Source organism: Dermacentor andersoni, chromosome 5 (assembly GCF_023375885.2).
Source record: "Dermacentor andersoni chromosome 5, qqDerAnde1_hic_scaffold, whole genome shotgun sequence".
NCBI lineage: Eukaryota > Metazoa > Arthropoda > Arachnida > Ixodida > Ixodidae > Dermacentor > Dermacentor andersoni.
This window is the reverse complement of record NC_092818.1, coordinates 61,842,873-61,868,514: the sequence shown is the minus strand read 5'-3', so window position 1 is coordinate 61,868,514 and position 25,642 is coordinate 61,842,873. Positions and strand designations below refer to the sequence as shown.

At 50.4% G+C, this 25,642-nt stretch overlaps 1 protein-coding gene across 3 annotated transcripts in view; it reads left to right on the top strand.

Moving 5' to 3' along the window:
* LOC126530707 (irregular chiasm C-roughest protein-like) overlaps positions 1-25,642 on the top strand; it is a 385,268-nt gene that overhangs the window by 265,444 nt on the left and 94,182 nt on the right. For all 3 annotated transcript variants that reach the window (XM_055070752.2, XM_050177973.3, XM_050177974.3), the window contains one exon: positions 1,646-1,708. The gene's annotated coding sequence lies outside the window, so the exon portion shown is untranslated. The remainder of the gene's footprint in view (positions 1-1,645; positions 1,709-25,642) is intronic.

Below are 25,642 nucleotides of genomic sequence, written 5' to 3'. Positions count from 1 at the left end.
ATCGGTGTGAGGGCCGACATATTCGCAACTGCGGTATATTCAGGGCCACACTGCGTGGGGTCATTGTCAAGCGTCTTCGTTGTGGTCATGCACACGAATCTTTTTTTCTCAGCTTTCCTGTTCTCCTCCGTTCTTTCCTGCCCTTGCCCATGCCTTCCGTCAGTGCAGATTATACCCAGCTGCACAGTTACTCGGATTAACGCCTCTGCCTTTCATTTCGTATTCTCTCTCTCTCTCTCTCTCTCTATATATATATATATATATATATATATATATATATATATATATATATTCTCCGTCACACTCGTCTCTTATGCGCACTTGTACAACACGCTGAGCGCCGTTTATTCCCATTTTTTCCCGCCTTTAAACGAGCGCGCGCCAAGTGCCCCATAAACGTCAACTGAGAAACGTGTCTTGACGCTTCGAAACCCAAAGGCCTACATTTTAATTACAAAGCCGTTTTGCAAATCCTTGCTTTGGAATTAGGCGTGTTGGAATTTGTACCGCAGCCTATATTTATCTATTAGTGACGTTATTCGTTGGTGCTACATTCGTGCCATGACCACGGCACATATGATATGATGACTCTTGGAAAGTTGTACGTATTTGGATAACGCAGTTATACTTACGCTTCCTGGAGGTAACCTATAACTGATCACATGTAGCTCAGTCGTTGCGGTGTTGTGCTGCTGCTTAGCACCAGGACGGTGATAGAGGCCGCCACATTCCGTTGGGGGCAGAATGAAAAAAAAAAAAATTGAGTTCGTGAGTCACACCAATGGAGAAACATTAATTGAGGCGTGTTCATAAAAAATGGCCCTTCTGCAATACCGAGAAAAGCCTGTTTTACCGCGAGAGATGCTTGATAAGACTAGAACAGACGCAAGAACGAAAAAAAAAAAAATGGGTGACCACACCGCCCCGCCCAAAGGGAGCTGTCACCAGTGCATTGGGCGGACGTTAAAGATTGCCCCCCCCCCCCCCCCCCCCCCCCTTAACCCGGTGGTCAAGATTAACCCGGAATGCCCCCACTACGGCGTTCCTCGTAATTGTGTCGTGGTTTTGACACGTAAATCCCCGGGCGTTCATTTAATTGAAATTTCAACCGCATCGAAGTCCCCGCACTATTCCGCGCCGTGACGTCATCGATTTTGACGACGTCTACTCGGAGGTTGATAATTCTTTGGCGGCAAGGGTTGACTGCGTGCACTCAATTCTGAAGCAGCTAAACACTGAACTTAGCAAATTTCCAGAACTTTCACTGCGCCGCATTTGCTTCGATACGAAAGAAATAAGCTTTGAAATCCGTGACGTCACATTCACGTATCGGCGCTGGGCAATGCTGTTTTAGCGCCAAATCAAAAAGAAAAAGAAAGAAGTTTGATTTTTCTTCTCTTTTCAACAAATCCCCATCTTACCCTGATACTAAAGAAAACAGCGTTGTAAGAAATGCTACATTAAACTACTATAACGTGTTGTTGCTGCTTAGCGTCCCATTAAAGACTCCCCGATGGCAAAAAAATTATACCGGAGCACCCTTCCTTCTTTATGACTTCTCCCCATAGAAAGCCTGTGCTTTGTTTTGTAACTGTAAAACGCAGCAAGCAATTAGTTCTCACGTGTGCTTTTCCTTCTTTCGCAGGAGTCCAGCCCAGGTCATCGTGCTTTTATGAAGTGGCAGTCTGCTAGCTACGCGCGATACTTGGTAAGCAAAACAGCTACCGCGTTTCGTCACTCCGTAGGTTATATTTCATTTTCAGCTGGTTACCGGTTACGGCGCGCACTGGCTTGCTTCACAAGTTTCTAATCACACGCGTGGTGCTGACGGTGAGCTGGTCGCAGCGCCCTCAGAGTCGAAGATGGCGTGTGCTTTTGCGGCTAGTAACTCAAGATCGCTTATGTATGAACGCCATTTTAAGGTTTTGCAAGTCGCTTAGCAATCGTTAGCGTTACGCCGTTGGTGTAGAAATAGTTCCCACCCACTAGGAAAAAGAAAATTGTTTTCTTCTCAGTTTCCCCAGTGCCGCTTGTTAGAAGCGCTTCCGCGCATTTCGCCACCGCTATAAAATTACGAACCGTTCCGTAACAGCCGAGACGATCCTCCTGTGGCGTGCTTCGCGCTCTGTATGAAACCACACGGAAGGTGGGGCGAGCGCACCTGGTATTGATTAGACGCCTTTGTGCCGCTTATTCCTACCGACAGTCAGGAGTTACGCAATGTCGCTTGTTTGGAATAATCGATCACACCTGGCCGCCCTGTCAGCTCGTTGTGTGGTGTACACAGCGCCCGAAATAGCGATCGCGCTGCAGGATAAAATTAGGTACACTTTATACACGCAACATATTTTGTGTGCTGTATACTGACTTCAGTCTTTTTTTTCGCCTATCCTTGCGGCCTTTCTTTTGCTTAATACTACTATTCTTATAAGAAAAAGATAACTCTTAGTAGCGATGCATATTTAAGCATGTTTTTCCGTTGAAGCTTGGTAACAGAAAAATATATTTTCTGCGATTATCATCATTATTAGTAGTAATGTTACTTATTCTATTTATTTATTTATTTATTTATTTATTTATTTATTTATTGAGAAAGAAAGCGGCAAATTCCCAAGCAAGATGGCGCAACGTCAGCTTGGCTGATGGAAAGGATAAAGTGGCGAGAGAAGAACCAAGAGAGAGAGAGAAGGGGAGTGGCAAGAGGCTGATAGTTCGAAAAAGCCGCATGAAAACGAGCACGGCACTTAAGGGAACATCACTGCACCCCTGCCATATAGTAATACTGCGTAAAAAGACAGGAACAAAAAAATGCCACAATATCGAAAGGACGTTCCAGATCACGTGATTCGCCCCGCAGCGTTTAATGCCGCGGCAAATGCACCTTGATGACAACGTTCGCGGACGAGTGGTTACCTGGAAATGAAACGCGCAGCCCGTTTTTGTTCGTCGCGAAAGGTTTGAATTAGCGGGCCCGTGTTGTGCATACACACGGAACTCTGCCGCGGACGCGCGAATAGTGTCTCCTTATTTGTCTTCCATCGTGCCACTCTCTACCGCAGCTCTCCACTTCCGCGTACAGTGAGTGCAAACGTTCGTTGGCGTCTCTGTGCATCGCGTATGTCTCGTATTGACGACCATTAAACCCAGCACCTGTGCAAACAGTGTGTGGAATCGAAACATGTATCCATCGCCACGTACATTACCCCGGGTGTTCTGGCGGGAAGCGTTACTGAAAGGTCATTTTCCAGGCATCAACACGCACGGTTTGAGTGCGTGTGTGTGTGTTGTAGGGGTTGTAGGTGATAGGGAGGAACTTGGGAGGAACTAGGCGTACATGATTTATTTACAGATTTTTACGTTCAAACAGGGGATACATTCGACAGTCTAGCGTGGCTCCCAAATGGAACACGCAAGACGAAGCATACAGCATGCGAGCACGAAGCTCCAGACACGCAGCACACTGCTCACGAGCACGATCACAGAGCACGCCCTAGCAGCCGACAAACAGCTGCTTATAAACACTCCGTCCTCCCTAGATCCCTAGGTGAGGGAAAACGGCAGTTCACCGCCAATTCGTAGCGTCCAACGTCATCGAAGCTGACCCGCTTTTTTGTAGGAGGAGGGCTCACACACACACGTACGCACTGGTTTCACTGCCCCCACCGAGGTGAGACGGTCTTCGCAGAACTGTGTCTTGCCCAAAGGAGGCGCCTCTTATTCCCCGAGCTGACCCCCGCAGCGTGGCCGCCGTGGTTCTCGATTGTCTTGCGTCTTGAAAGGCGCGTAGGATGTTACCGCCAGATACATTCCCTCGGGAACTCCCTCGCTCCCGAAAGACCAGGTCGGTGGTGGCGAGTTCACTAACAATAGTTGGTCCGCCGATCGCGTTTAGTCATAGCGGCGCCGAGGGGGTGTTGACGCGGCACCTCGAGGTCCCTACGAAACGAGTCACCCCAGCGGGTGTTGAAGGCTTCCATGGTCTCTTCGGGGAAGCTCGCCACGCTCGCAGCTGGCTGACAAAACGTTGCATGTCGGCACCTCTTCAGGCCGTTCCTAACAGTGTGTGTGTGCTTAAATGTTGCTTACTGGGAAGGGCTAATTCACCCCCAAAACTAAATTCATTTGTATCGTAATAACCGTCTATATTTCCAGTTTTCTGTCCTCTGCGCAAGAAAACACAGGTTATTGAGTGGCAAGAAGAAAAATCTGCATATCCAAAGTACTCTTTGGAATCTATGTGAAGCGAAGCCTTAGTGGAGCGGTTAATTAGATGCTTTGCTACTAACGGAGATGCGCATCATTTCGTTTACTTTTTCATGCTATACAACGTATAATCTCACGGAAGGTTCGTGTTTATCCACGGCTAGGGCCGCAGCTTTATAGTCACGCAATTTTCATGTTTAGGCACTGCAACGGAGTAACAGAAGGGATGTCGAAGGCAAAGCCTTTTTGCGGACCGTATGCACCGGAAGCAATTGCAGAGCTGGGAACACGTCACGGACGCCACGTTGCAAGACACCACCTATCTCCAGGCACAGTCGCATTTTACCGAAGGCGTCAGGGACCTGTGCGCATGCGCGCGCCCGTTGTGAGTTGTCTGCATTCGTAACTCAATGTTTTTCTCGACAAGGTCATTCTGCAAACCGGCAAAAGCCGTTTTGAAGCCAGAATGACGAAGTTTAGGGCAACATTTCATACACCGTCTATAAATATAATACTGGTGTGAACCGCTACACTTGTAGCTCACGTAGACAGTATAGGTTTTTTTTTTTTGTAGGAAACCTTTGCGTGCTGTCTCTGCGGCGGTCGGGGCGGGCCGCTGCCCTTTGGCATGGCTCGCTCCGAGAAGACGCGCGGGCCTTGCCTTGCAAGGCAAGATTGTTGCCAGAAATAATCCACGCCGCGTGCGCCGCGCCCGCTCTCCTCGAGCAAATGTCAACAAAGAGCCAACGAGCGGCCGCTGCTTCCGCCGAGAACGCGTGTGTGTAGGCTTGAGTGGGGGAGGAGGGGGGAGTGGGTGGCCATGGGCACCCTCCACCTCCTTCTCCCAAGGGGGCGGCGGAAAGTGCAGGCCGCTCGCGAAGAGTGTAGGCGCCTCGCTGCGTCTTCTTTGTCTCAAGTGTTTGTGTGTCGGCTTTCCGCGGCCGAAACGGCATATCGAGAGTGGCCCGCGTTTTTCTTTTTTTGTTTCTTCTACACACGCGGCGTGCGTCACTTAAGGTTCCTTTCTTGACTTTCCCACCGCCCGTAGTTCAACTGAACTTGGGCGAAACTGACCTTTTTTTCACAATCGATGCCGGTCGCCGCGGGTAGTTTTTCTGCCGTGAAAAAAAAAAGAAAGACGCGGCTTTGTTGTGACGAAAATAGCTTGTTTACAAGTTTGTTTGACCCAGGGGCTCGTTTCTTAACTCCGGGCGAGTTTGGAAACTGCATATGGTGTCCATTCTAAGCGCCTTTCTTTTTTTGTTTGTTTGTCCTCGCAGCGCGCCAGTATGAGTTGTAACTTTTATGCCCCAAGGTCAAGATAAGAAGAATGGGCCTACACGAGTGAGAGATCCCCCGAATGTTTATCGTCGGACTTCTATTTCCATTTCAGTCCCTTATTTTATTATGGCAGAGAATGCGGCAGCCACAAAGCAAGAACAGAAAGCCCGCAGCAGGCACACGGGAAACACGAGTAATGCCAGACGGGTGCGTTAATTAAAGCGGCGGCGCGTAATCATTTGCCGCTGACCTCCTCTCTTTAGCATCTATCAGTAGTGACACATTACACGTGCGCCTCGCGACACGTTTAATGTCGCTACGCGCGAACGCGACGTTGACATCGTGTTTCGTTACCCGCGTCCGCTGCGCGCTCGTCGGATGCGTAACACGACGAGCGCACGCCACGGTGCCGCGCAAGACTGTTACACGCGCCACGGCGACAGCCAGTAGCCAAAATGGCCGCGACGCTCGACCGGCGCCCCTCCCCCACCACCCTTGACGCTGACCTCTCCCTGTATCCTCTCCCCTGCCTCGCTGCTTCGGGGCGCTCAAAACAAAATTTACGAGTACGTGCTCCGGCGGACGGGAGGACACGCGTGGACGAGCGTAGCACTGCGCGGGAGGCGATGCACGCGTGTCACCCTTGCTTGCCAAGCCCCGGTCGCCGGCGGCCTAATTTTGGAAGGCGCATACTTGGGGCGGACGGCGAGGCGATATTGGCCGATGGGGGCACGCGCCGTCGCGCTCGCCGCCTCGTCCTTCTTCTTCGAAAACTCCATCTTTTTTTTTTTTCTCGCGAGCTTGCCTCGGCCCGCGCGTCCGTCGGCCTCCTGGAAACATTCTCGGCGTCGAGCCCGTGTTTGCTGCCCCGAGAGGCCCTGCTTCGCATCAAGATAAACGTGATCCTTCTTGGGATACACCGTTTTCCTTCCGTGCCCGTCGTGACTGTGAGACGACGCCCCACGCACCCTTCGCTGGGCAGCTTCTACGCGGCGCTTCCAGAGCGATGTCACCCTTCTTCCCGACCTTCCGCCTTCCTTCTTTCACCACCACCCACCGCCACCATCGCCAGGAGCGCCTGCCTGCCAGCCCTGCCAGACGGGGGGGGGCACTGCCCCTTCATAAAAATTTACGTGTCACGCATAGTTTGCTCCCGGTTTCCGGAGATTGCGAAAGTATTTCGGGTTTAGAGCTTGCGAAACATAGTTATGTACGGTGTAGTCTCATTAAAGCGGGTATCCAGGAGAAGTGCGCAGCCTTGGGGCTGGAAACTAAAAATAAGGTTGCGGATGTTGAGCAACCGACGCAAGCCGCCCGCGCGTAAGCTTGGCAGGAAGAATTAATTACATGCTAATTATATGCTCGTCCTTTCGGGATCCCAAGTTTCACGTCTCGGTTGTCATCTTCTTTTTGACGTGTTGCACTCAACACGGCGCACGCATTTGAGAAAGTGATCTTAACATGTCTATTGCAATTTTTTATGCTTGAAATGTCGTGTTACTTTCAGAGCATATTGTCACGTGATTTATGTCGAGCAACTTAGTCGTACGATGTTGGATGAGGCTGCAGATTAGATACTTTCAACGTTGTAGGCACTTATTGTCCAATGTGGTGTATTCGTGAGCAGCAGGTGTATTTTCGATACAAGCATACGATAAGCAAGTTCGAATGGAGCTTTACAAAAGATTCTATTAAGGTTAGCTGTTACTTTATAAGCTGGGCAGGACAGCTGAGCAGATGTGCCACAAGTATTACTGTTTTCATCTTGGCTGCATTCGCCGGGCTTGAGACGTTGGAATATCGTCGTGAATTAGCACGGCGCGACTCGCGACCGTGTTTATATCGTCTCGTCGAAAAATTATTTCAGCTATACGTAAGCATATTACTGAAACTTTCTATATTTTATAAATGGTGCACAGTAACCCTATTTCTATTTGTATTTTTATAATGAGTATTCATAGTTATAATCTCCAATCAAGAGCTTCCTAGATACGATACTGTCTTCATTGAACACTTTAGCCTTCTATCTCTGCAGTTTTAACAGAGAGTGTCTGACAGCCTACTCTAATTTTGAGCAATCAAACCTGTATTGCAGGCTTAGTTGGCAGCCACTCTCCATTCCTTTCCCCTTAAACACGTGCTTATTTTCACTATCCGTAGAGCACGGAAAAATACTCGGGACGGCTAAATGGACTTAGAGCTTATTTTTTCAAAATTCCAACGTCAGAAAACGGGAGTACCCCAAATCTAAAAGTGACTCGGGATTCATCCACTCTCAGCCGCCCTTCCAAACTCCTAGCAGGCCGGCTTAAATTTGAAAACCACGCAACCTTTTCTTCGTTCAGCACCCGGTATTGGTCTGTCGCCTCTCGGAAAGCTGCGCAAAGCCCCACGACAAGCGCAGATTCTCTCTCGGGAGATTTCCCAGCCGACCGCTCCTCGCAGCCTACATAAACAGCCTAACCTTCTTCTCACTTTATTTTCTTTTTTTTTCTTTTTCTACGGCCGTGTTTGGGCTGTCAGCTCTCGCATTCTCTGGAGCGAGCCGGCGAGCATCTGCTGACCTCTGTCGTCGAGTAAAGATAGAAGGTGTAAAAGCGCCCTACGGGGAGGGAAATTCTTCACTACCGGGCTTCTCATGGCAAACGAGATTTGCTTCGGGGCGAAAGGGCGCCAGTCGGATAGGGGCAGTGGAAGCAGGAAGGAGGTTGGCGAGGAAATGCTGACTCAATTTGAGGACGCCGAGGCGCTCGAATGCCTCCCCAACACCAACGGCAATGCCCTTCCTCCACTCGCCTGTCTGCTTTCTTCTCCTTCTCCGCCTCTTCCTCGAGCGAGTACGAAGAGACCTAAAGCCCCGCCAAGATAGGCTTGTCTAGAGTTAACCTTGTTTTCCAGACCGGGGGTGTCAGTTTGCTGGGCGGTAAAACACACGAGCGCGCGCGCTCCTCTCTCTCCCCCCGCCTCTCACTGTCTCTCTGCGCGAACCTGTGTTGCAAGCGCTTGAATAGCTCGAGTTTATGGGAAGGGACAGTCGTGGCCTCGGGGCTGCTGTCGCTTAGTTGCTGATTGGCCGACCCGCGGACACTTACTTACCCTCCCGTGGCAAGGACGCGGGGCCGCTCACCGCGCTGCCGGAACTGTGGGAAACGGCGCGCTGACCACTACTCGCTCGCCGAGAGCGTCGTTTAGTACAGGGGTCACCGAGAAGGAAGTTATCTGCGCGCTATTTTCTCCTTCGCTCTTCTTCCTTTCGTTTCTACACAACTCTCTTCGGTCGTTCCTTGACGCTACTGTACATTTCCTGGTTTGAGCGTTTTTTTTTTGTTTTTTTTTTTATTGGTGTGTCGGATTCAACGAGACCACGCGCCTGCGCAAAGTAACGGGCAACAGATACGAATGATACCCGCATTGAATATTGCGCGTAGATATGAATACTCATATCGACGCGCACCGAAGGGCGCACGTGTCAGTCGTCCGCTGTCTGTGCGACCCGTGTACGTACGACACGGGTCGTTTGTTCTTACGCCATACGTATGCATGCATGGGGGCAGCACTCGCAAGCCAACTTTCCTGCCAATGCGACCTTACAGGGAAGCATCTATTTTGGACAAATTTGGCATGCTCTCGCATTCAGAATGTTCTTGCATCATATTTGGGGGACTTTTTTGTTCTATTCGCCGGTGAAGATGGTCTTTCGCTGTATCAGACGTATCCTGTTTAGATAGATAGATAGATAGATAGATAGATAGATAGATAGATAGATAGATAGATAGATAGATAGATAGATAGATAGATAGATAGATAGATAGATATAGATAGATATAGATAGATAGATATAGATAGACAGATATAGATAGATAGATAGACAGATATAGATAGATATAGATAGATAGACAGATATAGATAGATAGATAGATAGATAGATAGATAGATAGATAGATAGATAGATAGATAGATAGATAGATAGATAGATAGATAGATAGATAGATAGATAGATAGATAGATAGATAGATCGCCTGAGGTATTGTTGTTTATACAGTCCCGGTGCGCTTCCTGGCGCATTTCAAAGGCGTTCCCCTCGCTGTTTGCCGTTATATAAGGCATCCAAAGATCTCTTTCTCTCTCTCCGCCCTTACTTATTATTCCTGACCTCTTTGTATCCTCCTTTACACGCGGCGTGGCGCGATGACCACTACTCGGTGGGCGCTCGTCCGCTATTCTGGCGCGTCTCGCTCCCCCTTCTCACCGACGAAAGTAAACCGCGCTCCGCTGGTCGCACCGTTCTCACGACATGCGCGCGTCGAGCGCGCGCGTTCCCGGTTTGCTCTCGATGAGCGCACGGCACAGTTCTCTCCGTACTCCTATAGCACGTTGAGCACCCATCACACGGGCGCCAAATTTCTATCTCGCTTTCCTGCTTCTTACATTTTTTTTCTTTTTTCGGCGTTGTTTCGTCCTCGCCGACACGATGGAGAACCGGTAGTTTGCCGGTGTCGATGCCGCAGGGGGCGGACCGTTGTCTCGGCTGTAGCGCTGCGACCGAACCTGGATGAGGGAGGCGAGCAACCGACGGCGCTTCGGTACCGCGGCGCTGCCTGTCATTTGGTCGCGCCAGCGCGACTGAGCGCTCGCGCGCGGCGTTCGCGCACTCACGCACCTTTTTTTTTTTTCGTAGGTGTACACACACCCGACAGCGGGACGGTGTTTCTCACGCGATGCTAATGACGGGAGCGTCGCGAGGTATACTCCTTGCTCGCGCGGCGCCTCCGCGCAGTAAAAAAAAAAAAAAGAAACGGAACAAACGAAAAAGACAAAACGAGAATGGACTCGCCAACCCCGCGGCTTGCGCCGCAGCAGGAAGAACGGGGTTCGCCGCCGCTCACAAACCGTGGGGATCGATGCAACGCCGTGGCCGAGCATAACAAACGCGCCGGGAGAGGTGTGCTCGTGGAAGCGGCGCGCCGGTTGGCCCTCCCCCCCGGCCGTACACCCGGTGCGCGCACACATAGCCGACGACCGCCGTGTGCCGACTCCGCTTCTCCCAGAGGAGGAAACGAGAGGCATTTTTCACTGGGGCCCAGCACCAGCACTGCTGTATGGCTGTATTGGCAGTGGTGGTGGTGGCTAGGGGAGTGGGGGTGAAGAGTGTAGCAGACTGGAGCAGTGTGTCGCATTTACTCGTGCAAGACCCGCACACATTTATTTTTTTATTGGAGTATTATACCGACAAGTCAGGGTGCGACTTGCACAAAAGTCGGGCGTATGATTACTATCTGCTAAAACACCAACCGCGGATGACGTACAGGATGATGCGGAGAGTGGCTACGCGTTTCTTAAACGTTCATTCAAGATTAAGCACGAATTGTCAAGTTTTCCTTCGCTCTTCGTAGGTCCCGCTCTAGATGTCGCTCGCTCCTCGTCGTCCGAGGAGCTGACTACCTCGTCGGCACGCTCCGAGAGACAGTAGTCCTCGGTGTGTCCATGCTAGGATAGTACGGCAGCGTTAAGGCTTTTAGGGACGGTATCAACTAATATCGCATGCCATGCGTTCTAAATTCAACCTTCCGTTCAACTTTCCTTTACGCATATTTTTTGCTTTCAATATAGCAGGGGAGGGAGGGGCGAGGGGGGCGCTCTTGCACGAGTGGATGCGGTATACAGGAACCAGTAACATTGGTATTCGATTCTCTGTCCACCGCACGCAGTGTCTTTTGCCGTTTCAATCATTCGCTCTAAAGGGTACTACTACATGTACTCGCGTGAGGGAGCTGTCGATCACGGTCGCCGTGATCCATCTGTGTTATTTCGTCATTCGAACCTTGCGGCACGTCACGTTCCCTGTTGCGACTGAAGCAAACTTCCGCCGTTGCGTGCTCCGAGTTTTGAACAAGGCGTGTGTGTCCTCGGAGCAAAACGGCACTGGGTGTGAGCTGCCGGCGACCTCTTGTTTGTTGCGGGCGGCGTTGCTCATGGTGGTGGTGGCGCGCAGCTACCATTGCTGTCGCATTTTTCACACCCGGCAATATTGTGTCGCAGATGGGAGATTTATATATATAGGCTGTTTGGGCTCCTCGACATGGGTGGCATCGGGTGTGACCCGTTTACTGATGCTTCTACGTCGTAGTGTTGCTGTTTTGGGCGTTCTGGCAAGTGATCCGCGACTCGATCGATGCGCCGGATTGAAGTTTTCGCGAGCAGTGACGTCAACGACCGGACTACTGCGGAAGCCACTGGGCCGTTTTGAATGTTACTGCCAGGGCACTTATTATGATGCTGTGAAAGCTTCCGCTCACCCTTTTTCTTGTAATGTACGTTTGTACCGACTGTTTCTGCATAGTCGCCGATTTCTGGCGCATTAATTGTGCCGCTCCTTCTTTCCCTCTCGATCTCTCTCTCTCTCTCACACACACACAAGCGCACACGCGCAGGGATCCATCCCGCGCGACAGCAGTTTGAGTTTTCCTTTTCACTACTTGAGATAACGCTAACTGCTAGTTCCAAACATCACTGTGTTGTGCGGTTGCATATGTGGGCTACAAGAAGACAAAAAAAAATTGATGAGAGACAGACAGGGAGATGATTACACCTGGCGGCAAGAAAAGCTTGCGCCTTCAGAAAAGAATAGCGTGACTCAAAGATGCCTCGACGTTCAGCAACACGCTTCCGGTCAAGACGAGGTGTCGCAAAAAAGAAAAAAAAAAAACAAAGGCGTATACCCCAGAACCAAGCAACCACAAAGAAACTCGTCAAAAGGCCCGACCTTTAGAACCGTTAAGATGCGCCGTTCGCGTCAAAGCATTAAGGCGAATTACCCCCGACGCCCACTTGAATCCCACTTGAGGGGCGAGAACGAGGAGAGAAGTGAAGAGCCCTTCCGAGTTTCCGCCGGCAAGAAAGCGTGCCTCTCAATAGACCAGCCGGCTTTGTTTCCGCGACTCCGAAGGGGGCTCCCTCCACTTTCCGAGCCGCTTTCTTCGCCGCCCCGGCGCACCGTACATTTATCGATCTGTTTTTCCCTTTGTCATTGTGCGCACTCAACACCGCCCCCCCCCCCCCTCCAAAGACGACGACGACGTCGATATATATGAGGTGCTCGTAATCTGTGACGCAAGAATTTCGTGAGCGGCGGCATTCGAACGGGCGACGACGCGCGGCAAAGCGAACGTTACGCACGCCTCGCTTACGCCGCCAGTGCATTCGATCCGCTCTCGAAGGGCCTCTGTGCGACGCTCTCTCTCTCTCTCTCTCTCTCTCTCTCTGCCTCTTATGCGTTTACGTAGCTGGCGTCCGTTCGAGTGCGCTCGCCGGTGAAACGTTTAAAGCTGGGCGCGGACCGTATACTCTGGCCCGCTTCCTGCCTCCTCGAAGAAACAACACGTTCGAGAGAATTTACATAAGCGGAACGTTTTGCAGCGGCACCGCGTTCCCGTAGAAACAGAAGAAAGGAAAATTGGGCTTTCATTTTTCAAAAAGAAAGAACCCGCGAAGAAGCACAAGTCAGGGCAGTTCTACAAACTTCCCTTCACGCTCGACTGTCGCAGCTGAAGTCTTAAAACGTTCAGCGCGATGCGACGCTCGTGTATGTTAGCTGCGCCGTTTCGAGGTTAACTCGCGCTTCCTTTCTCGTCGCGCCATTCGTGGCACCCTCTCCCGAGAATATCGCGCGCCGTCAAATGCATGTCTCACCCGTTTTGTTTCTGTGTTTTATTCCCGTCCTTCTCTCGGTTTTTGACGAACAATTCCCGACTCGCGCGAGCACGATTTAGCAACTGCAGAAGCTCGTCGTCAGACTCGCTGATCCGGCATAGAAAAAGGCGTTGTGACGTATCTGCGTCGCTTCTTTGACGGTCGTTGCGTTCTCACAAGGGCAGAAGAGGAAAGCGTCGAAACGCGCCGAGGCTTCCACCTCGTCTCAAGTGCAAGGTGCAGCACGCGTTTATTTGCAGGGATATTGAGAGAATGGAGCCAAATGTGCATGTGACCGTTATGGTCGATAGTGCAAACTAAAACCCCTTAAACTTCGTAGAGTAGCGACACCCTCTTCCTCCGCCTTCACTCCTCCTTGTTTCTCCTCTCTTTCACGCTCCCTCCTCGACCGTGGCGCCGCCTACACTGCTAGAGCGTAGCAACGGCGCAAACATGCGCTCCCCGCCACTCCGTAGACGCTTCTCGAGCACAAATGGCGCTGATGCACGGCGCGAGGGCCCACGTGATGCTATTAGGCCAATAGCGACGCGGCGTCGGCGAGAGCGCGCGAGGAGGAGGCGGTATTCTTCAAAGCGTGGCACTACTTTACGAAGTTTAAAGGGCTTTAGTGCAAACGTGACATACGAAAGGGACTGGACAAGCGCCTTTCTTGTCTTCTTCCTTTGTTTTATCGGAATTCTCAAATGCATAAAAAATGTTAAGCACTTTCATCATCATCATCACCACCACCACCACCAGTGTTATGCCCACTGCAGGACGAATGCCACCTCACGCAGGGTAGCAAACAGGAGGCTCTCCTGGTCGGATCTCCATGACTTTCCTCATCTTGTTTTCTCTCTCTCTCTCTCCGAAATATAACCAACCCTTACGTTAGTGCCTGCGTAGAATTAAAAAAAAAATATTTAATAAAAGACGTTTGATTCAGCAAGCGAAAACAATAGTCATGGAGCCATTTGTTTGTCGGAAAGTTGAGGAAGCAGTGGCTGGAATATCGAAATTTTATAAAGGCTCTACCGCTACTTGAATTCTTCACCAGGAAAGCTGAAAAATACGGATTGGGAGAAGCGGTCGGGCAAGGAGACGTGCGACAAAACACTGTAATAGATATTTAAAACATAACTAAACCGCTCGCAGACGTACCTTTGGCTGTCGCCACTAAATCTTGTTCACGCATTGCTGCAAGGAGTATATTATTATTGTTGTTATCTTCTTTCGCGCTAACTGCTATATTTGCCCTACAACAGACCCATTTGCTAACTCTCCTACTATACGGGAAAGCGGGCGGCTGTTGTGATATGTTTCGTGTTCTTGGTACCCATGCACTGTCCCATGCCAGCGAATAACGGGAAACTAAAGGAGGACTCGTCACGCTACGTCAGTGCGGCGCCAGACGGCGCTCTTGTTTCTCTTAGCGCGCGCCAAACGTTGGTCACACCGGGAGAAATCCCGAAAATACTTTTACCCGGAAAGCCCGACGTCCACGCACATAGAAAAAAATGCGCTTATGTATCGTCAAAACTAGCGATCGGAACGCAATATCCGGTTGGCCGTGTCCGCTTATTCGTTCTATTTCGACGCGGTGTCTTTCAACTTTATACCCCCCCCCCCCCCCTTTTATTTTCTCCCTGTCTCTCTCCATGTGTATTTTTCAAAGATATATATTTAAACCCTTCCTTTCCTACGTCGGTTCTGGCGATAGTCCCTGCTCATTATCGTAATGAATGACAACGGAGGTCGCAGGAGCCCGGCCTAATCACCTGGGCACGATTCACTCGTGTGAGGCGCTTCGACGCGACCCACGGATCATTGAATACTGCTCCCTGATCGTCATCGGCTTTTACGGGTCGTTGCGTGGAGGTGATTTGCAGCGAGGTCACGTTCGAGGCCTCGCGATTTCAAATGGAGGTTGGCAAAAATTTTTTCGCAGGTTAATATTGCTCTCTTTTCGGCGCGTTTGCTGCATTGTGTATGTTGTCTTTTGTTTTTCGCAATATATGCCTTTCGCAAATTTAGTTTATCCCTTGGGTCCTATAACCAGCCTTGCGATAGTAGTCGCGCATTTACTAGCACGTTAAAAAAAAAATCTTTTTTTTTTCGCTCTTTAGGTGTGGTTCCAGAGAGTTTGAGTTTTCACTGCTATCTCCGGCGGCACCGTAAACGGATCTCACTTATGCAGGTTACGATTAAACTTTTTTCACAATTAATAGCAGTTTTACGCAACGTCGGCATAGTTTTAAGGGAACACAATACGGGAATGGTCTGACAGGGTATGCGCCATGGCAAGCCATTCACTTTTGGAATTCGGTAAAAGGCACTTCCGCACTATCCAATAAAATCTCTTCCGTTATAGGCTGTAGTTCCAAGTACGGAACATACGTAGAGAAAGAGAGAAATCAAGAAGAAAATGTTTATTTATGCGCACACTTGAACATCTTACTTCGTCAACAAAACACACAGTAATAGCTGCATCGCGAACACGACGTAGATTGATTGACGGTCGACGTTCTCAGAGAAGCACCAGGCTTCTGAGAGGCGCCATACTAGTTAAGGGCAGCGGACGAAATTCTTATCAGCTGTGGGGGCTCTTTAGTCACGTGTCACTTAATGCTCAGCACAGGAGCGTTCTTGCGTTCCTCTCCCATGGGAATGTTGCCGTACGTCGCAGCCAGGAACCGAAACTGCAACCTCGTGCTTATCAACCGAACACCATAGCAGCTGACCACACCACGACATACATACTCTCGGATATCAGGTTAGAAGTGGCGTATACAAGTAGGCTTTTTTTTCATCGGCATAAAAACGTCGCTTGGGTTATGGGATAACGCGTCATTACAACGGCCGGATCTGCAAGCTTTAATAACCGTCTTCACGGAGATTTTCGTACTTCGTAAGTTGCAGTTAACACGTCCTTTCCTGCGTATATATTTATATTGTGTTACGCGATTGGATTGAATGTCGGACTCGTGTTTAAATGCGAAATGTACCCTCTTGTTGCTGTATTTTTGTCTTTTCTTCACTGTTGAATCACCTTAACGGTATGTTCGCTATTGCCGGTACTTTATTTATTCATATCACCTTTTATATATATATATATATATATATATATATATATATATATATATATATATATATATATATATATATATATATATATATATATATATATAGTGTGTGTGTGTGTGTGTGTGTGTGTGGGGGGGGGATGGATAAGTCAGTTCACCTCCACTCTTATTTACCACGTGTTCCTTTACAAGCACGTGCTTTGGCTGTGGTCGCGTACTCCTTTCTCCGGCCGAATGTAGATTCACCCCTTCACGCACAAGAACGGAACTCTGTTGTAGCGCCTGATTCGCGGTTCACTCAGCCGCACTTTCACGCTGGCGAAGGTTGTACGGGTCATCGTAACCTCGGGTGATTCCGATGAGACCAATAACAGAACGACGTTTTGCACACGCCACGCTAGCACGCGGCAGGAGACGGCCTCTTTGTATCTCCTTCTTTTTCAATGTGTTTCCGAACCTGTGACGCTGCTCACCATTTGCGTCGTATTGGGGTCGATGTAGCCTTCGAACGAGTGGAGTGTTACGGCGACGACACGAAGGGCACATATTTCGGGAGTAAAGCTCTTGTTTCCAGCTGTAGGACGTGGAAGTGCGCTTTGGGTAAACACGGCATGTCCGAAGTGTGATAACTCTGTTTTCCGTCTTTCTCATACCTCCGTTTTTTAACGGCGTAGCTGTTTAAGCTCTTAGTTCTGCGGTGGAGCGTTACCAGAAAACTCAGCCCAGCTCTGTGCCGCCTCGCGTTGCCTAGCAACCACCTGCAAGAGCACCGAACTACGTAACCTCCTCGCACCCCATGGGCTTAGGGCGGAGTCGTGACGTCACAGGCGAGTAAAAGCTCGGAACCGCCGGCACGGCGACCTCTCCCCTCCGCTACTCCGTGCGTACGTGCTTCTACCATGGGAAAATCAAAAAACGTCCGGAATCCCGAAGAAGAAGCGGCTTACCAGGAAGAGTGCCGTACTGCCAAACGAGAAGCGATGCGACGCTGCCGAGATGATCCGGAACACCGCGCCGAAGCTGCAGCTGAGAAGAGGCGACGCCTAGTTGAGGATCCCGAGTTTCAGTCCTGGGAACGCGAGAGTCGGTGCCTGAACGCTCGACGTCCCAGAGGAAGTGATCCCGGCCTGCGACTGCTCTAAAACTTTAAGCGTCAAGCTCGCCGAGACAACAACTTAGCAATACCTAGCATATATAACCTCGCAACACCTATAAACAACTTAGCCAAGCCTACCATAACCTCGCCAAACCTAGAAACGACTTAGCCAATCCTACCAACAACTTAGCAAAACCTAGCATAACCTCGCAAAACCTACAAACAACTTAGGCAAGCCACGTAAAAGCTAGGTGATGACAAGACCCGTTGTCGACTCTAGCCTTCTACCACTAGCATAACCTCGCAAAACCTACAAACAACTTAGGCAAGCCACGTAAAAGCTAGGTGATGACAAGACCCGTTGTCGACTCTAGCCTTCTACCACTAGTGCAAGCTGCGCACGTTCTTATCTTTTTTGTTTCCGTAACTTTCTTGCTAATAATCAGACCACTTTTCATCAGGGATATTTATTTTCCTCTTTATTTTTTCCTTCCGCCACTGCAGTTCGCTTGCTTGTTTGCTTTGAGGCTTAAAACTTCTCACTAGTGTTGCTGCAATTGACTTGAAGTACGGTAAGATTTGTACTTTATCGCCACACGTCTAGATACACGGAGAAGATTATAGCTCAAGCATATCTCTTCACACGTAGAACCATGGCGTGAGTTTGGTCAAATAAAGCTTAGATTTATAAATATCGGTAAATGACAGCGCATTACAGACAAAGGGACGGACGCAGAAACGGAACAAATGCTGAGCTGAGTGTCAGCGCCCTGTTTGTCAGCTAGCCAGAATTTACATTTTAGTTAGATTTAAAAGTAATTTAGACTGTTGGTCGTTCTTATAATTTTTTAACACTTATACCCTGCAGAACGGCGGAAACCATTGGTGACGCCGCCAATGCCTGTAAGTCGCTGTAAGAACTATCACTGTGTACTATTTCGGTTCAGCACTCAAAGTGCCCTTTTGCATATGCATCGGCGCGTTGGAAGCGATGAATTGCACGGCAGCACCCGCGTGCGCACATCTGTCCAGCACAGCACACTGTAAAACGAAGAAAGCGTTCGTTGCCGTAAAGCTGCAGCTTACAAAGGACTACTTTTAGGCCACCTTTAGAGAACCATTCATTACTCTCAATGGGAGCGCCTCGCAAACACATCACGCCAAAACAGCGACGGCCTTTCGTAGGTTATAGAAGTCTCGCCAGTTCTGCGTCAAGTGAAAGAAAAAAACACATTACAGCTGGCGACGCAACCGTCTACTGTTTCGGCTGCGTATCACTTTCTATAAGTCGCGTCATGAGTGCTGACAAAGTGTATTACAGCGCCAAGCACAGCGGCCGGAAGACACTTTTTTTGTAGCTTTTTAACGCGCAAGTAAACTTGAATGTAACGAATTCCCCGACGTCCTTCTTTTCTTTTTCCATAGCTTAAGCTTATAAAACTTTTCCAACGAGCTTACTCGCCTGTTTTCTGGAAACACGAAGCGACCCTGCCACGGCTTTATGCGCGCGACTTAATTGTTTGTTCTCACGCATTAGTACTTTCGGTTTATCTGCATTTCAAGCTTTAGAGTCGTCAGAGCAACACAACTGGAGTAAGAAAAACTAAAAAAAAAATGATGAGATAAAGGAAATGAAACAGAAACATGACAGCGGCAGGAAGCGTTGCCGAAGGACGGACAAGCCCGCTAATTAAATGGGCCGCATTCCCCCCTCTCTCTCTCCTCCTTTCACCTTGCTCCCGGCGTTGCCCGTCATCGCAATAACATTTTCCCCGCGTCGTCGTCATCGCCATCCTTATTGTTTGTACTTTGTTCCCTGGCTCTGCACGCAGTCGCTTTATTCCGCCGCGGCCCCGGTTCGACCTCTGCCGTACTTGCCCTCCCCCTCACCCCGAATCGTCAGAAAACAAGGCTCGTTCGCATTCAAACTCCGTTCGCTGCAGAGGCGCGGAGTACGCTGCGACCGCCTCCCCCCTGCCCACCATCTCTGTCTCTCCCCCGCCGTCACTTACAGAGACACAGACCACTTCCTTTTTTCTCCGCACACACACCACCATAGGCTCTCTCTTTCTCTCTAGAGCGCTTGCTTATTTCGCCGGCTGATGTTATTATAGTTATCATTTTCGTGACGCCGTTCGCCTGTCCCGTTCTCTCTTTCCTCGCCTCCGCGAGCTGTTTCTTCGACGTTTACCACTGTTGTTATGGCCGTCTTGCTTTGTGTCAAAGCCTTGTCGGTCAGCCCTCCTCACACCTCCTGCCCTCCCCCCCTCCTCCTTCCCCTTCCGCCCGCAGTCACGTTCTGCCGCCAGAAAGCCGAGAGCTGCCCGTCGCCATACGCGGCATAATAATAACTGCGCAAAGCGAACGAAAATGAAAAGAAAGCGGGCGGAAAAGGACGAGAGAACGAGGTGTGTATCTCGCTGTCTCTCTCTCCTTTGTTTCAGCGCGGTTCCCAGGTATTCCCGGCCCATTCGTGAATTTTTTTTCCATTACAGTTCCGAGGGTGCAGTGGTCTTTCCCTCCCTGGCTACTTTTTTTCTACTCTGCTGTGCATTCTCGCTATTTCATTTTTCTTTCCTAATAAGTTTCTTCTTCGGTCTCCTCTCTCCTTGTTCTGATGTCCCTTCGCTTGTTCCACTCTCTCTCTCTCTTTCTCCGTCACCGCATCACCCACTCCTCTCCTTTATTCGCACCTAGTCCCCAAGTCGAGGACTGGGCGGCAGTTCGGACAATGACAAGATGGCCTCACCGCAGGTTTTGCCTTCCCCGCTGGGGATCCCGGCAAGGCAGTGCTTTGCCCGGTTGTTGGGACCCCGCGTCCCGTTACCCGATGCATGCAGCGCCCGGTCCTTTCGCGTCCTTCTTTGGGGGGTGGGCGTCGTCCTCCGTCTCACTCTGCGTTACTGCTCGTTTCACGGCTTCCCTCCTTCCCGCGGCTCACCGTACAATTACACTCTCTCCCCCCTCTTCCCCTCCTCCTGTGCCGTCTCTTTCACCGTGGCGCGCGCTAATGCCGTCGGCGCCGCTCTAGGCGTCTCTTTTCAGGGCGGTCGTCGATGGCCGACGGCCTGGTCGTGACACGTCAATGCGTGCTGCTGCTTTTGCTGCTGCGGCCGCTGAAGCATCAGACCGCGAGCTCTCGGCACTCGAGTTCGTTTCGCGCGAACGCCGCACCGTGCCTCCGTTTTATTCTCTCGTTCTAAATTATGTTTATCTCTTTTTTTTTTTTCTTTTGGGTTCTCGGAGCAGCGCCTCGCAGTCTGCCCTTGCCTTGCCCGCCTTGTCTCGACCTGCCCCCCGAGGGTGCGCTGCGCAGCAGAGCCGCTGTGCATTGTAGGAATGTCAGGGCGGCGGGTGGCGATGAATGTTAGTCTTCCCTCCCCTGGCTTGCTTCTGGGGCCGCGTTTTGGAAACTAAAGGTGATTGAAACCGCGTTAGGAGAGCTGTGTTGTTTGGTGCTCCACGAGCTTTAGGCGATCGTGTTAGGGCAAGCAGCCCCCTGTGCCGCGCGATTTAGCCGTGAACGACGGCGTGCGCTAGGAGTTACGACCGAGAATGTTTCGCGGTGGCGCCTTGTTCGATAGAAGTGGCGGCCGAGATGAATTTCAGCGCAGGATGAAGGGCCGCAAGTCTGACGTGTAAACTTCACGGAGGACGTTTCTGTTTATTGGTTGTTCAACTTATCTGATGTTTTTCTTTCTGTTTTGGTTTTAGGTGGGAAGGGGGAATGTATTTTCTTTTCTTTCTTTGTGAGATACTCCATTTATTACGGCTTCAAAGGGGTGGCTCACAGATATACTAGACAGGGTGTTCCAGCGAACACTTCAAATTGCCTGTCGCTCTATGGCACAACTCTAGCCCATGAGCTGGTCTACTCGTAAGAAGCGGACATTACTTGCACAAGAAATTGAAACGCATAATCAGCCAATTAACAAAAATTAACGCGTTAAATTAAATTTACATATTATAGCGGGTGAGACTGCAAGGCAGATTCAGGTGGAAACATTTGTGTGGATGACACCATCTACTAGATATGCCACGTCAAACTTGCGGTAAAAATGCAGTGTCGTTCCGCTTACTTTCTTGACGGAACATCCTCTTATGCATTGAAGCACAAAACTAACTGGAACGCCGATACATTTCTCCGCAAAGTTAAGAAATTATTATCTTGAAACTGGTGTCATCCTGATAATTCGTTCAAAGTGGATCCGCGTTGCAAACTCTCCGGCTATAATTTGGAAATTGCAATATGTGTCATAAGGTAATTGCTTAAAAACGTCACAATGGAATTTTTGGTAATTCATCGAAAGCGCATTTCATTTTTCTGTACAATTAATATCCGCCTCTTTGAGTAGACCAGCTCATGGACTAGAATTGCGCTATTTACCACCGGCAATATTTAAATATTTTAGAAAGTGTTCGCTGAAACACCCAGTATATTGGATGGTAGCTCAATCTTTTAGCGTCTGACAATCCTTTCAGAGCCAGTAATAGCCTCAATTTTATGAAAACATTTTGCGTAGTGATAGACTAAGAGAGAACGTGATATCTCGTCTAGATAGTGATATATTATTTTTCTTGAGATCTTTTCGGAAAAAGCAGCTAAACGACTTGTCCGGACTGAACTTTTTCTAAAATTACCTCCATTCTCGAAGGACAGCTTTCGTCAAAGAAAAATAACGATTTTTCCTCTTTCTTTATGTCCCCCCCTCTTTCTTTCTCTCAAATGTACTTTAATTATCATTTTCATACCTACTGAATTTCGTTTGCAGTACTGCGCTTATGTTCTTACATATCAGAAAAACATGTGAATAGTATCTTGTGTAATTTTAACTAGTCATATTCACGTCAAAATATTTGTCTTCGTCAACGCCATTTATGGTATTTTAGATTGTTCATAGCTCGCCTGTGAAGTTTTTCTTTTCTTGTACTAGAATCTACACAGCTATCGTTTTCATCTTTCTCCTACGCAGTTTTTCCAAATATCCACTTACCTCACAATACATTCCTCGAAGCTATTGTTCCGACTCGGACGCTAATCACATCGAAGAGTGTGGGAGCCAAAAAAAGAAGAAAAAGAAAGACAATGTGCAAACAAAATTCCGCAGCGATATAAAATGTCTTAAGATTTGCAACACCCACCGTCAGGGCCCCTGCTCGAGCAGGTTCGATGGCGAAATAGACATATCCGCAACAGGCACAGTCCGTTTTCGCCGCGTACCGCACCTCCTTCGGTTCCTTAGAAACCGGACAACAACGCTTCGGAGAGCAATATGCCCGGCTTACCCAATACGCATAGGACGGCGATAAGGAGGCCACGAAGCAGGAGGCGCTGCTGTACGGAAGAACAAGAAAGAAACGGGCAGCACAACTTTTCGGCGCGAGCTAATCTACGCGAGGAAGGAGAGACGCCGGCCGCAGCGGGTTCTTATCGGTTAGAAACCACTTTGCTTCACTGCATGCCACCGGTGTCCGCGAGAGAAGAACGCGCGCTGCAGCGGCATTCACTCCGGCGCTCGCTATCCGAGCTACTACGTGCTCGCAAGCTACACACACGTGCAACAAGGACCCTACTCCCTTCTCATCCCCCTTTCCCTCTCCCTCCCACCCACTCTGCGTCTTTCCCAACCTCCCCGGAGGCGCCCGGTTCAGCATCTCCCTAATCTCCGGCTCCACCGGCGTCGCTTTTGAGGTGGGCATCCGAGGTTTTTCGCGCGCTGGTCGCAGTCTCGTGGGCAGCGGTGTGGACGAAGCGTGCGGGGAAAGGAAGGCGTCGGGCCGCCTGTGTTACTACCTGGCCCGCTCTTCTCTCTTGCCCTTCGGCTGCGTCGAGGCGCGCGCTTTGGCGCCTTTATCAAGCGCGCTGGCGCGCGCTCCGAGATGCTTCTGCGGGCGAGCGCGGCCCCTGAATATGAATGGCTATATCTCGGCAGCTCGAGAGTGCGCGGTCCGCAAATCCCGGGCGCCCGCAGTCACGCGCTTATCTCCGAGGCCGGCTCCGCGCGGTTGGTTTCACCCTCCTCCCACCTGCCCTCGCCCGCCCTTCAACGCCGGCTCTCCGGTTTCGTGCCACTCTGCCGCCGGCGCCTTGGGACACTCGTTGTGGGTCGCCTCGCCGGAATAAGAGCGAGCGCTGCTGCGCGCGGCGAGCCGGTTCCGACGGCGTCGTGACACCGGAGCTCACTCTCTGTTAATTAGAATTTTCCTCGCTGAATCTTTAAAATGGGACCCGCGTCTTCTCCCTCGGGATGAAATAAGGGGGAGGGGAGGGAGTTTAGGGGGCAGGCTGTTTTACTGCTGCGTTGTGTGGCACTGACGCTGAGCTTGGTTTCGCACTCGCGTATGTGTGCGACGTTACCCGACGGCGACAGATCCATCGGTCGAGGCGACGGCCTGCATAATTCCTGCGCTGCGGCGTCCGCGGGGGTCACTCGCTGGCGCAGCGAGTGAGGAGGGGGCGCGTGCCCTTTCGCGTGCCGTCGACGGCCGGGTCTATGTAAAGCGAGACCCCGTCGCTCGAGCGCTTTCAAAACGGGCGCGTTGTTGTGCAAACGGCTTGCGGGATATGGCCGGTGCGCTTTTTTTTTTTTTTGTGACTTCCTCGTGTGCCGCGCGCGTGCATCGCAGCCATACGCGTGTGGGTCCCGGTAGGATTGCGGTGTCCAAGGCAGTAGCCGCCTCTGCACAGCCGCCCATTGCCTTTCCCGCTGCGGCGGGCCCGTCAGGAGCCAAGACGAAAAGCCGAGTCGTAGCTCACTGCCGCCGGCCACCGTAATCCAGACAAATGCGTCCCCGCGCTGTGCTTTTCCTCTGGACAATCAAGTACGGCGGAGAAGTTTGCATAACGGCGCAGCGTGTGGGCGCGTTTGCACATGACTTTCCAGCGTAGAGGGAGGCGAATGGCGTATCTGCGCTCGAGGGCAGTGTCGTTTCGGCCGAGCATATTCTTCAAAATTTCACGGTGAACCTCAACTGCCGCCTACACGCTTTCAGAAGTATACCGTGCGGCTCGGGCACGCGTCGTGCGCGGCTTTACGAGCTTCCTCTTCCGACGCGTCGAGTGACCGTCGAAGTCAGCCTAGTGAAAGTTGCATATCGTTCCGGTAAGCTCTGAGCGCGCAAGGAACGTGCTGCTTTAGCTACAAAAGGCTTCTTCCTGAGAATATGGATTGGATGCCCTCGAAAGAAAAAAAAAACAGCATCTTTCATGGAAAGAGCAACAGCTGTCGCCGCCACACCGCGTCCCACACTTCGTCTCTCACGAACGTCTCGCCGTACGCTGTGCGGCGACGCGCCTTTCGGAAGCATATCCTTTTTATTTTATTTTTTTCCTGTGATTATGTGCTGTGCATCATTTCGTACCACCCACTTCATTCGGCTTTTTCTTTCCCCTTTAACTCCGGTTCTGGTCTGTAACGATACCGCACACCGCAGGTTTCTCTTAACGCTGGCGTTTGTGTGATACGTGTCCTGGTGGCGAGAGTTTGTTGCGCCCCTTATCACAGGTGAAAGTGCCTCGCTCGAAGCGGACAGGAATGTCCTTTCCTTAATTGTTTTGGAAAGGGGGGAGGGTAGGGGCACCTTGTTTTATCTTCGCCAAGGCGACTCGATGATGAAGATGGTGGCGTTAGTGGCGGAAGTGATGATGATGGTAAGAATCACACAAGGAAATGCCGCTTTTATAGTTATTACCATCATACTCCACAACATTACAGTACATCTTACAGTGCATCCATTTCAGTGCGCCATACTGCATCGTATGCATAATTATTGCCATCATGCTCCGCATCTGTGAATGCCAGAGCAGAAGGGGTACCTGCGGCACCCATTGTGGAAATCGCACCCTCCTTTGCTTTACCCTCACTAGGATGTTCACGAGAAAGACCTAAGTTCAAGAACAGAAATGCGGAGTAGCGCAGCTGCTTTAGGTGCGCTTATTTGGGAAATTTATTTCCGCCATTCAGCGCAGGAACCGTAGCATTGTGCAACCTTGAATGCTGGCGCGTTATGCACTAACACGGCGGCGAGGGTAGCTCTCCATCAGCAACTCCGCGCTCTCTCTCTTCGGAAGCGAATATGGCGTTGTTGAGAGAGTGCGCTGGCGGGGTAAGAAAAAGAGGGCGAGGGCGAAGGGAAGAACCATCGTCGCGCGTCTTCGCTGCTTCCTCTCGAAAGTGGGCCGCGGAGTTTCTTCCTCACGCGTATTGTTTTTCCTCTTGCTTTCGGAGAAGAAACGCGATGGCGAACGTCGGCATCACAGGCGCGCTCCTCCGCCCAAGAGCTATGTCTT